General features: G+C 41.4%; 1 long non-coding RNA gene across 2 annotated transcripts; it reads right to left on the bottom strand.

Annotated features, from left to right (window-relative positions):
- Nucleotides 1-216: 216 nt before the first annotated feature.
- Nucleotides 217-6,164, bottom strand: LOC123085957 (uncharacterized). Of its 2 annotated transcripts, none has more exons than XR_006440179.1 (4): nucleotides 5,509-6,164; nucleotides 5,264-5,413; nucleotides 1,838-5,181; nucleotides 217-662 (listed from the first exon to the last, which is right to left on the bottom strand). It is a non-coding gene; the product is annotated as an uncharacterized lncRNA (long non-coding RNA). The 2 variants fall into 2 exon arrangements; XR_006440180.1 differs by lacking the exon at nucleotides 217-662 and having other exon boundaries at nucleotides 2,069-2,890; nucleotides 3,803-5,181; nucleotides 5,509-6,152.
- Nucleotides 6,165-10,340: the final 4,176 nt, after the last annotated feature.

Genomic DNA, 10,340 nt, shown 5'->3' with positions numbered 1-10,340 from the left:
CTTTATCTACCCCTACCCGAACGAGTGGTAATCATCTCATGCATTAGATACAATTATATTCATGTGAATCAAATTGATTATACAAAAGTATAATGTTTTGTTTCGTCACAAAAAAAATCACAATATTCCATTCATGAAATCCTTAAGTATGCACGCACAAAAAAGCAAGTATATCCATATTACATCGCAAAAACAAGTATTTTAGTATTACGTCTTAAAGAAAATACATTCATATCCATTGCAAGCAAGTGTAGTTTTTAAAATAAAAAAATTTTGACAGGAGCGATGTTGTATGTGTTAGTAGAAGAAGATAGGTTTACAATCAGACACATACCGCTAGATTTTTTTCTAACAGAGAGGAAAAAGCAGGCCCAAAACCTTAGCCTGCATCCAAAACAACTCTAACAAAGGCATGTTCCCTCATCCTCACTAACTATCTGATCTTCACTCCCATGTAGTCGTGCAAAAAATATGACTGTTCCAATCTTTTCAAGTTTGCCAAGTGCAGTACAAGGTGACCCCATGAAAATGCCTTTTCTCCTCCTTTGGAACCTGGTCTCCATCCACCAGTCGTAGATGGGAGTGATGTTCTAGGAACTGGGGGAGACAACACCTGGTATCACGACCAAAAGGCCATTGTTGGCCATAGCTGCCTCACAAAGCTGCAAGAAAAGAACATGTGATCTGTCGTCTCTTGGCAAGAGCTACACGCCGGTCAAATCTCACTGCATGTCCATCTGTAGCGCAGCAGCTTATTGGCCATGGGGATGCGGTCTGCCAAACCAGCAAGGATAAGGACCTCACCTTTGCTCTATATATGCAACCTAACATATAGCTTGAGGAAATAGAGCTTGTGTTCTTCATTCAGGTTGCATTTACCCGCTAGTGGAAATAGAGATATAGTTTTTCTTATAGCCACGGAAGTTAGTGATATCTACACACAACAATGTCCATATGATCAAGTTTGCTGAAACACAATATCTCTGCACACGACATTGCTAGTGTGATAAAGTTTGCAAAGTGAACTTATAACTGCAAGGTTGTATAAACAAACGAGTTTTTCTTGTTAATCCTTTGGAACCATAAGTAGCAGTCTAAATTTACATTCGTCAGTCTACATGGTATAAAACAGCATACCCCTCTCGTGTGACTCGACGAAGGACTATAAGTGCAATGTACATAGATGCTTATTATGACCAATCCCTCTCTATGGGTCTTAATTTATATTCAGTGTCAAGCAGGCCAACACTAATCTACAATAGAAGTGCATGCAGTTACTTCTTCGGCTACTCGGCACTGATGTTGCGGCTCAAGTCATCATGCTGGAAAATACATGGTCGCCTCCTCATTTCATCACATAATGCTACCGGTAGGCTGAAGTCATCATGCTAGCAAATACATGGTTGCTTCATCTCATCAGATAATGCTACTCATATTAAAGCAACCCAAGACTCAAGTATGAGTCCACACAAATGGACATTGAGAGCCACTATCGGTCTCATTCGCGGAAGGGGTACACGAACGATGCTATCTTCCGACGTATTTTTAGAAATCAAACCAGAAAGAGCACTTCTTAGCTAGGAAAACCATTTCTTCTAGATCCGTCTCAATTTCTTGTATGAACTATTGTGATGTTCCTTGACCATTCAATAATGTTTTTAGCAGTGACATGTATTGACATAACAATCTGAAATGTAAGATGTTGCTCACAAGAAATGTCCCTAGAGGGAACTCTTCCTTAAAAAATACTGCAAACAATAATCTTTTTCTGCCAATCTTACTGGAAACTATACTCACGATATGCAAACGATAACTATTAGGCAGCGAGAACATATACCTTGGACCATTTGTTCTGGAACGAAGCAATGGTGGTGGCGGCTCCCACATCCTCGGAGGTAGTGAAACCAGGACTCTGAAATTCCCTTGTTCTTTGTTCAAGGGCTTCTTGGAAGGGAGGTACTTTAATAATTAGTCAACAATAATACTTGTGCTATTTTATTCATTTCAACTCATATTGCACAATTACCCGCAAAAAAACTCATATTGCATAATTGAAAATGTCAATAAAAACAGAGAACAAGAAAATCAGTATTTATATTGTAGGTATCTACAAACTTGTTCTCCCGGTGAAATCAATGTTTTCGAGTCGATGAGTCGACGGGTCGCTCGGGGAGGGCGACTCTAGACTAGTCGTGACTAGTCTAGACTCACGGTCGACGAGTCGACATGGCGACGAGTCAACGCGAGTTAAGCAGCAGGCAGTCAGGGGAGGAGCACAAGTGCACAGCAGCAGCAGCAACCAGGGGAGGAGGGGAGGAGCACACCACCAGCAGCAATAACCAGGGCCAACTGAGAGATGGGCCACTAGTTATGCACTTCCCTGTGGCCCAAAAGCCCATCTAGTAGCTATATACTCCTCCTGTGACCTAATCCACCATCCACACTCCCTCCTCCCTCACCACAGCTGCCACACATTCTGCTGCCACTCTCTTGCCACCAGTCCACCACTCCTCCCAGCGATGGATCTCTCAACCCCCCCGCAGCAGCTCTCTTGCCACCGCTCCTCCTCCCAGCCTGCTCCTCTTGCCGCTTCAGCTTCAGCAGCAGCAGCAGCGCGGCGGCAAGGGCGCAGCAGCAGCAGCGAGGCAGCACAGCAGCAGCAGCAGCACGGCGGCGGGAGAGTGCTCTAGATCCAGCGCTGCCTCGAGTTGTTCGACCCAAAAACCGTGACTAGTCGTGACTAGTCGAGACTAGTCGCGCGAATCGCTCGACTCATCCCAAGAGTCGAGTCGAGAGGCTGAGTCGGCCCTGGAACTGCGACTCGTCGACTAGTCGACGACTACGACTAGTCGCGACTAGTCGAGCGACTCGAAATCCATGGGTGAAATACCTGCAGGCATTGAAATATGAAACCGTGGTGAACAATGAATAATATTCTTATTGTAGTATAGTGAGAGCAAAACATAGTACACACACCATAAGTAGGTGACATCGATATTTCACTCGAAGGAGTGTTCAACTTTTAATGGTCAAGATAAATGAACAGGGCTGCATTTCACTAAAGATGCTCTAGCGATAGTGTGAAATTCATTTGAAAAAAACTGAAAACACACGGTTGTTATACCATTGCCTTCAGAACTGAAAAATCTCTGTTCCTAGTCTCCTCGCCCAAAAGTTTTCATGTGAAAATGAAAAAATAACATGGTGAAGGATAAACTTTGAAAAAACAACTGATTATATATTTGTGTTCAATACAAAACAACATGCCCAAAACACAATTGGAGACAAGCAGAATCTACATTTCCTTCTCCATGCTCCATTATGTGTTACTCCCTCCGTCTCATAATGTCATTGCCACAAACACATGATTTCAAAGAAATTCACTTTGATTATCAAAATAAAAATATGACATGATCATCATCTGGAATGGTTTGTCTAAGGAAAGAGCAGAGGGGTACCTTCATTGTGTTTGTAAGATCGAAACTTCTATCTCCTGCAAAGTCTTTCCTATGTTTTGACTACAGGCCACCACATAAATATCGCCGCTACGACACAAGGTGATGAAAACAATGCGTACAGAACTTGCAAACCAAATCTAGTGCATTCTTGTCAATTCTTCACCAGACAAACCTAGGAAAGTTCTCTACACATATTTAACCGCTTGCTAAATTATACATACAGTAGCAAGCATATCTTAGATATAGTTTAAAATTTTGAGTTTTTTAACACAGTTTAAAACATTGCTATCAATGTAGGATTGACTGCGTAAACATTTCCACGAAAGGGCGCGGCCATTACTTACGTTTTTCCTCTTAATAGAACATGGGAGGTGCAGTAATTCTATGATAGAAAAAGGCTTCAGCCTGCAACCTCTGACACTTCATGACTGCAACAAAAGTAAGTGTCTTCAATCTTCATAAACATGCAGAGGGTTAGTATAACAGTTGCCTCGTACAGTCTGGTGACTTGACCTACTTGGCTACATACAACTTAAAATCATCCAGATTTACGCCCCAATTTGTCCTCACTAACCCATAACTGATAGAAATGGTCAAATCTCCAATTGCTCACAGTATAATAAACTCGATATACGACCATAAACTTCTATATGTTTTCTTTGTGCCATTCAAAGGGTGTGCAGGTCTACACTGTTTACCCAAATTTGAGCAGTACTAAACAGTAAGGCATTTTTGTTCTTTCAACCATCCTTCACATCATCAGCAATCAGAGATTTAGAGATTGAAAATGCACACATGGTCAAATTATTTTGTCAGTTTTGGAGTGTGTGTACGACAACAATGCAATGTTGCACAAAGGCATCATCTGCCCGGCCAAAGTCATTAGCAAGCTCGGGGCGGTCGATGTAGCCACTACATCGTACATCCTATCTAATCCATGGATGGTCTATGCGCATAAATGAAGTTCTCAGCGGCCAACCTTTTCAAATTAGTAAAATGACCTGCATCAACAGAGATCGTGTCAAAAATAAGAGGAAAAGGTTTATTGACTATACTTAACAGGGCCATGAGAGGAGGAAAACAACCGGGTTCTTATCAGTACAGAGAAAAAGGAAAAAGGCAAGGCAATCTTTTATCCTCGCTGGCTTAGCAATTTAGTAGGGATGTCAAAACATAATATATAGAAAAGTGCACTGATGGTAAGTTTTCATCGTCACATTCGCTTTAAAGGTAGCTGACAAGTTAAAAAATATAGAGCCATCGACTGTACTTCTGAGTGTGATCGTCCACAGATTGCATATGGAAAAACTATATAGCAACAGGAAGTACATACTGAGGAGTTCATGCAGAAATAAAAGGGAAAAATTGCAGGAAATAGCAAACATGTTTGACATGAGTTCAAAATTGCTTCGGTGTCCAGTTTGAGTGGTACCAAATAGTTGTCGTTAAGCATGCAACCAAAAGTATCTCATCCTTTCGAAGTTGTACTGTAAAATTAAAGGATCATGATTTGGTGGCTTGACCGCTTGATTTGTTAAAATGCTAAATTCATCTCCATCACTTCATCTCCTGGTCTTACATTAAGATCAACAGAGACTGGAGCCTCGCAGTTGCAAAGCTTCAGGGGAAAAGGCAAAACAGTTGAACATGAGTTAACATTATATCCAGTTCTCCTCATGGGCTTGTCTTTATTAGCAGCTGGCTACCTTGTTGTTTACCAGGCCTGAAAAATCAAACCAATCTATCAGTGGAACAACAGACATCCATAATTCATCTCGATCAGGAGAGGGCAAACAACTACCAACCATAGTATTTGTGAGAGTGGATACTGTAAAAGGTTGTTCAGCTCCCTTGCTGAACTTAATCTTAGCATTGTTTTTGCCAAACTGGTTGATTAGGATTTTTTTTCTCCAGAAGCTCTTAGACCAGATTATCCAAAATCGTCGCTGTTTATCCTAACATAAAAAATCATATCAGTCAATGAATATCTAGCCTAGAAGAAAATGAGACGCGGTATAGAAGTATAAGTATTATGTAGTTTCAATCTCACCATAACCGTGCATAATAGCAGCACCTCAGATTCCTGTTGGTGACCACCCTGTAGTGTATGGCGTGAGTTATCGGATGGTTGTGACGGACTGCAAACCGTGTTGGGTGGCATGAGGGCAAGTTGTCCCCGCGGCAGAGGCCAAGCTGAGCGGCTCTGGCAGCGAAGGGCGCGGCGGGCGGCTCGCGCGGCGGCTCCCCCACGGCGAAGGGCGCGGTGGCTCCCGCGGTGGAAGGCGCGACGGGCGGCTTCCCGGCGGTGGCTCCCGCGGCTACGAAATTGGTTTGCTTGGTCTCAGTGTAGATGAGTTCAGCAATAGAAGCTTACTTGCGACTCCAGCGGAGTGGCGGCATGGTGGAGGCAGAGTGGCGGCGGCCAAGCTGTGGCTTCGGAGGCGGTGAACAGCAGCGGGGGCGGCTCCGGCGGCTGGGGAGGCAGCAACCTGCGGTGGGGGTGGGCTTCCGCGGCTGGGGAGGCTCCCGGCGACCTGCGGCGGCTTCCTGTGGCTCCGACAGCGCGAGGCGGCGGTGAAGGGCACGACTTCCCGTGGCTCGGCGCGAGGCTGCGGCGAAGGGCGTGGCTGCGGGAGGCGAACGGCGCGAGAGGAGAAGGAGGTCATGCGGGAGAAAGGGGAGGTCGTGCGGGCGGTTTTATTTATTTTTTAATGCGGGGCAGATTAGCGATCGATCGACTGTGGCTTAATGTGTGGTTGGTAGTGTTAAACACAGAAGGATTTAGGGCCATTAGATTTTAATGATGAATGGATGTGATTGTTTAGATCTGCCCATCTCTTCCTTTTGTAGTGGTAGTAGATGTGTCGCCCCTCCTGGCCCCCAATCCCGCCTCCTCCGCTGCGGTGCCGCGCAACCCCCAACCCCGCCTCCTCCCCCGCGCCGCTGCATCGCCTCCCCCAACCCCGCCTCCTTTGCGGCGCATCCCCACCCCGAAACATCGCCAACTCCACCCTGCCGCCATGCATCTCCGCGGCCCGCCGCCTCCCCTAGTGCGCCGCCCACCTCCAGCCCATGCACCCTGGTGAACTGCCGCCTACAGTCCCCTCCCCCCTCTCCTACTTCGGTTCTACCCGTTGACGTGCACCACAACCGGCCATGCTCTCAGGCGCCTCCTGCGGTCCTGTCATCTCGATCTTCTGCGATGCGCGCCGCTCTCCTTCCGGTGAAGCTCCACGTCCCCATCGTCTGCCCACTCCAACGACCAACACGCATCTGTTCTTCTCGCGACGGCCACCTTGAACTTCCTGATGTAGGTTCTTCTTAGCGGCAGCACCTCACAAGAGCGGCAAGTCCGACTGTTATTATGAAATCCCCCATTTTGGGTGAAATTTCTTGTTGTCTGGCATTGAGATCAGGAATTTCCTTGGCGAGAAGAAGGTAGTTTCTTTTTTCTTGACCAGTCACACTCAGATCCACAAGCTTGACCAAACAGTCAGATCGTCGAGCTTGATTTAGGGGTTTTGTGATGCTCTGAGTTGGGCGTGTGCATAGAAAATGTCTCCTTCTGGCCTACCACACAGCAAAAATTTGTGGATAGATAGTCAAATAGAAAATTCTTCTTGTGAGCTAGGCCTGTGCATAGAAAATGTTTGATAGTGTTGTATTTCATTCAAAATAATTGAGTGGACATCTTTATAGATAGTCAAATATCTGATCATATACCATTCTGTATATGTGATGTTCCTATGGCTTTATGCCCATGAATCCACCTCTGTGTGTTATAGGAATCATGTATATAAATGGAACAGGTTCAGTTATCCTCTTAGTTTTTCATTATTTCTGATGCTTTTGGGAGTAATTACTCAATTTTGGTTTTCATTGCCTGTATTTTCTAGTAGAAAGAGATTGTTATTTTAGAGTTGAATGCCTACATGTTCGTTCATATGCTCTAGTAATTTAAATGTTGGACATGGTCAAGTAAAAATGTTAAAGGCATCCTTCCCTTCTCCTTTCTTTTGCTAACTCTTTGACGTGATGCCCGAAAGTAGATGAACCTTGTGCAACAAAATATTTGAACTTCGGTTAACTTCCTATTAGACACACTAATGCAATGTAGTATGCCATTGCTTTCTTTGAGTATTTCTTATTAGACACGTATTGATTTGGTTCAGAATCTCTTCTATCATTCTACAGTGATGCATTTCGTAGTATTAAAAACTATGCATCTACTTCTTGTGTTTATGCCACAAAAAAGAAATTAGTATGGCTGCACATGGTCCACTGTTCTTGACCATTTTCTAGAGTAATTAGTATGGCTGCAATCCACTGTGTTGATTGTCAGCATGCCAACTTGATTAATACTAGTGCAACTCATCTTCCACTGTCATGGCGAGATGTTGTGCGTGTGCAGTGTGCACACATCCTGAAAACATCTTACTCTCTGATTGATATGGCGGCACAACATAATCACTTGAGATTAGATGTAGCATCATTTGTGGAAAAGCAGTGGATGGATAGGCTCGATGTGTTTGTGTGTGTTATACATCGAGCCATGGATAGTAGATAGACGTCATCGACACACTCAACACCTGATGTATGTCACCGCCGGCGAGCAGAAGCACATGTCGCCATGGACATTTACCAAGGCAAGGTGATTGCGAGATATTCGCTTCAAAACCAATACCATTCACTTCAATGTGTTCTTCCACCCTGGCTTGGATCAAGCCAGATCCCTATGGCAGGTAATCGATCACTTTCTTGTTATGTTTCACATTTGCAAAATATGTTGGAGGCTTTGTGCTGTTGTGGATATAATTTCTTTGCAAGGTTGCACTTGTTAGGATTGGTGTTATTGATGTGCTTCCATAATTTTGATGTAGATTGACAGTTCTATGTTTGGTAGTCAAGTTCACTTAAGCCAGTGCAAAAATCATCTTTCCTTGGTACTTGCACCTGTTATTATTTTCACACATAATTTTGATTCTAGATTAGCACAATGGCACATTCTCTTCTTTTAGAATAATTTCCATGCACACATGAACTAATTCATAGAACAACATGTATGCATTATTTTAAAATCATATATGTTTATGGTATTTCAACCATGTTGTGGCTGGAGCCTTCTATTTTTAGTTAAGTAGGAGTAGTCCCATACCATATTTTTTCTCTCGATTATGCTCAAAAGTTTGTGTCTCCACTCTCCAGGATCCTCCGTGTCGCTCTACTGTTCCCTACCCATGTGAACAGAGGAAGGAAGAAGGTCACCATGTGGCAGGGGAGAATATCACACATGAGGTGCAGGGGACAAACTATGTATAAGTTGATGCCATCTACCTACTTATGTTATACTTCCGACAACGGTGTGAGCGCGCGCATGCGTTCTGTGTGTATGTTCATGCAAAAAGTGGGTGGTTATATTTTATTTTTGTGTATATAAGAGAAATAAGTTCAAAGATAAGAAATGGAAAAGTTTTAAACATGTAAAATAATAAAAAAAATCTTGTGTGGATTTTTTGTGTAGAAATAAAATGTAAATTCACAATGAAGTTCATATATAAAAAAGTTAAACTACACATAGAGAAAAAAGGTCGATTTCTGGAAAAGTTGTATTGAAAAGTACATGTTCTCTAATTCTTGATGCTTATCTGGTCAGTCCCCGAGGAGTGAAAATGCAAAGCTCACACGTAACATAATATAATTAAAAATATTGTTCAAGTATTGTCCTCTAGAAAAGTTCATGCATATATAAACTGAATACAGGAGGCTAGAAAAAATTAAACCCATCAATGAAAAATATACCTAAAAAATAAAAAGGTGAAAGAATGTACCTAAAAAGGTTAAAAAACTAGACGTCCAAATTTAAATAACAGAATGGCTCCATGTTTATTAAAACAGCTAGGATTTTTTTCGTTACTAAAATAAATAAAGCAGGAAGTCTAGATTAAAAAGAGGAGCGGTTCGATGATTATACAAAATCCAGATTTCCTTGTCATTAAAGAAGGGAAACAAGAAATTTAAAATAAAATAATGCAGTTGTTCATTGTAAGAAAAGTCAAAAAATCCAAATCTTCTTACAACAAGATTATAGGAAGTTAAAAAATAAAAGAGCACTTAGAAATGGATATTTCACCGTTTCTAAAAAAAGAGAAGTTCAAATATTAAAAATAGAGAAGTTCAGAAATCATAAAAAAGAACTTTCATTTTTCTAAAATAAAAAACTCTAGAAGCTCAAATTCAAATAATAGACGGTCCAATATAAAAAATAAAATTAGGATATTTTCATTACTAAAAGAATTAAACCAAGAAGTCCAAATTACTAAAATGGAGAAGTTCGATATTCACAAAGAAAATAAGATTTTCTTTATTAAAAAAGGAATAAAAATGAAGAAGTTCAAATTAAACTAAAGGAGTAGTTCGATCTATATGGAAAAATCAAACTCTTTCTGTTTCTGGGGAAAATAAAAGTATGAAGTTCAATTTTTAAAAAAGTGTTTGATGCTTACTTCAAAACATATTTTCTTCTAAGAATAAGACTAAGAAGTTCAAATTAAATTAAGAGAGAAGTCCGAAGTATATTGAAAACTCATTTTTTTTCTCGCCAGTAAAGAATAAAATGAAGAAGTTCAAATTAAAACGAGGGAGTAATTCGATGTATATGGAAAACTCAAATTCTTTCCGTTTCTAGGTAAAATAAAAGTATGAAGGTAAATTCTTTTAAAAATTTGTTTGATGCTGAGTTAAAAATATTTTTTTTTTCTAAGAATAAGATTAAGAAGTTCAAATTAAAATAACATAGAAGTTTGAAGTATATAAAAAAGACTTAGATTTTTCCTTGTTACTAAAGAATAAAATGAAGAAGTTCAAATTTAATTAGCAGAGTAG

The sequence above is a fragment of the Triticum aestivum genome, chromosome 4A (genome assembly GCF_018294505.1).
Source record: "Triticum aestivum cultivar Chinese Spring chromosome 4A, IWGSC CS RefSeq v2.1, whole genome shotgun sequence".
Taxonomy (NCBI): domain Eukaryota; kingdom Viridiplantae; phylum Streptophyta; class Magnoliopsida; order Poales; family Poaceae; genus Triticum; species Triticum aestivum.
Note: the sequence above shows the minus strand (reverse complement) of the source record. Positions and strands in the feature narration are given on the sequence as shown.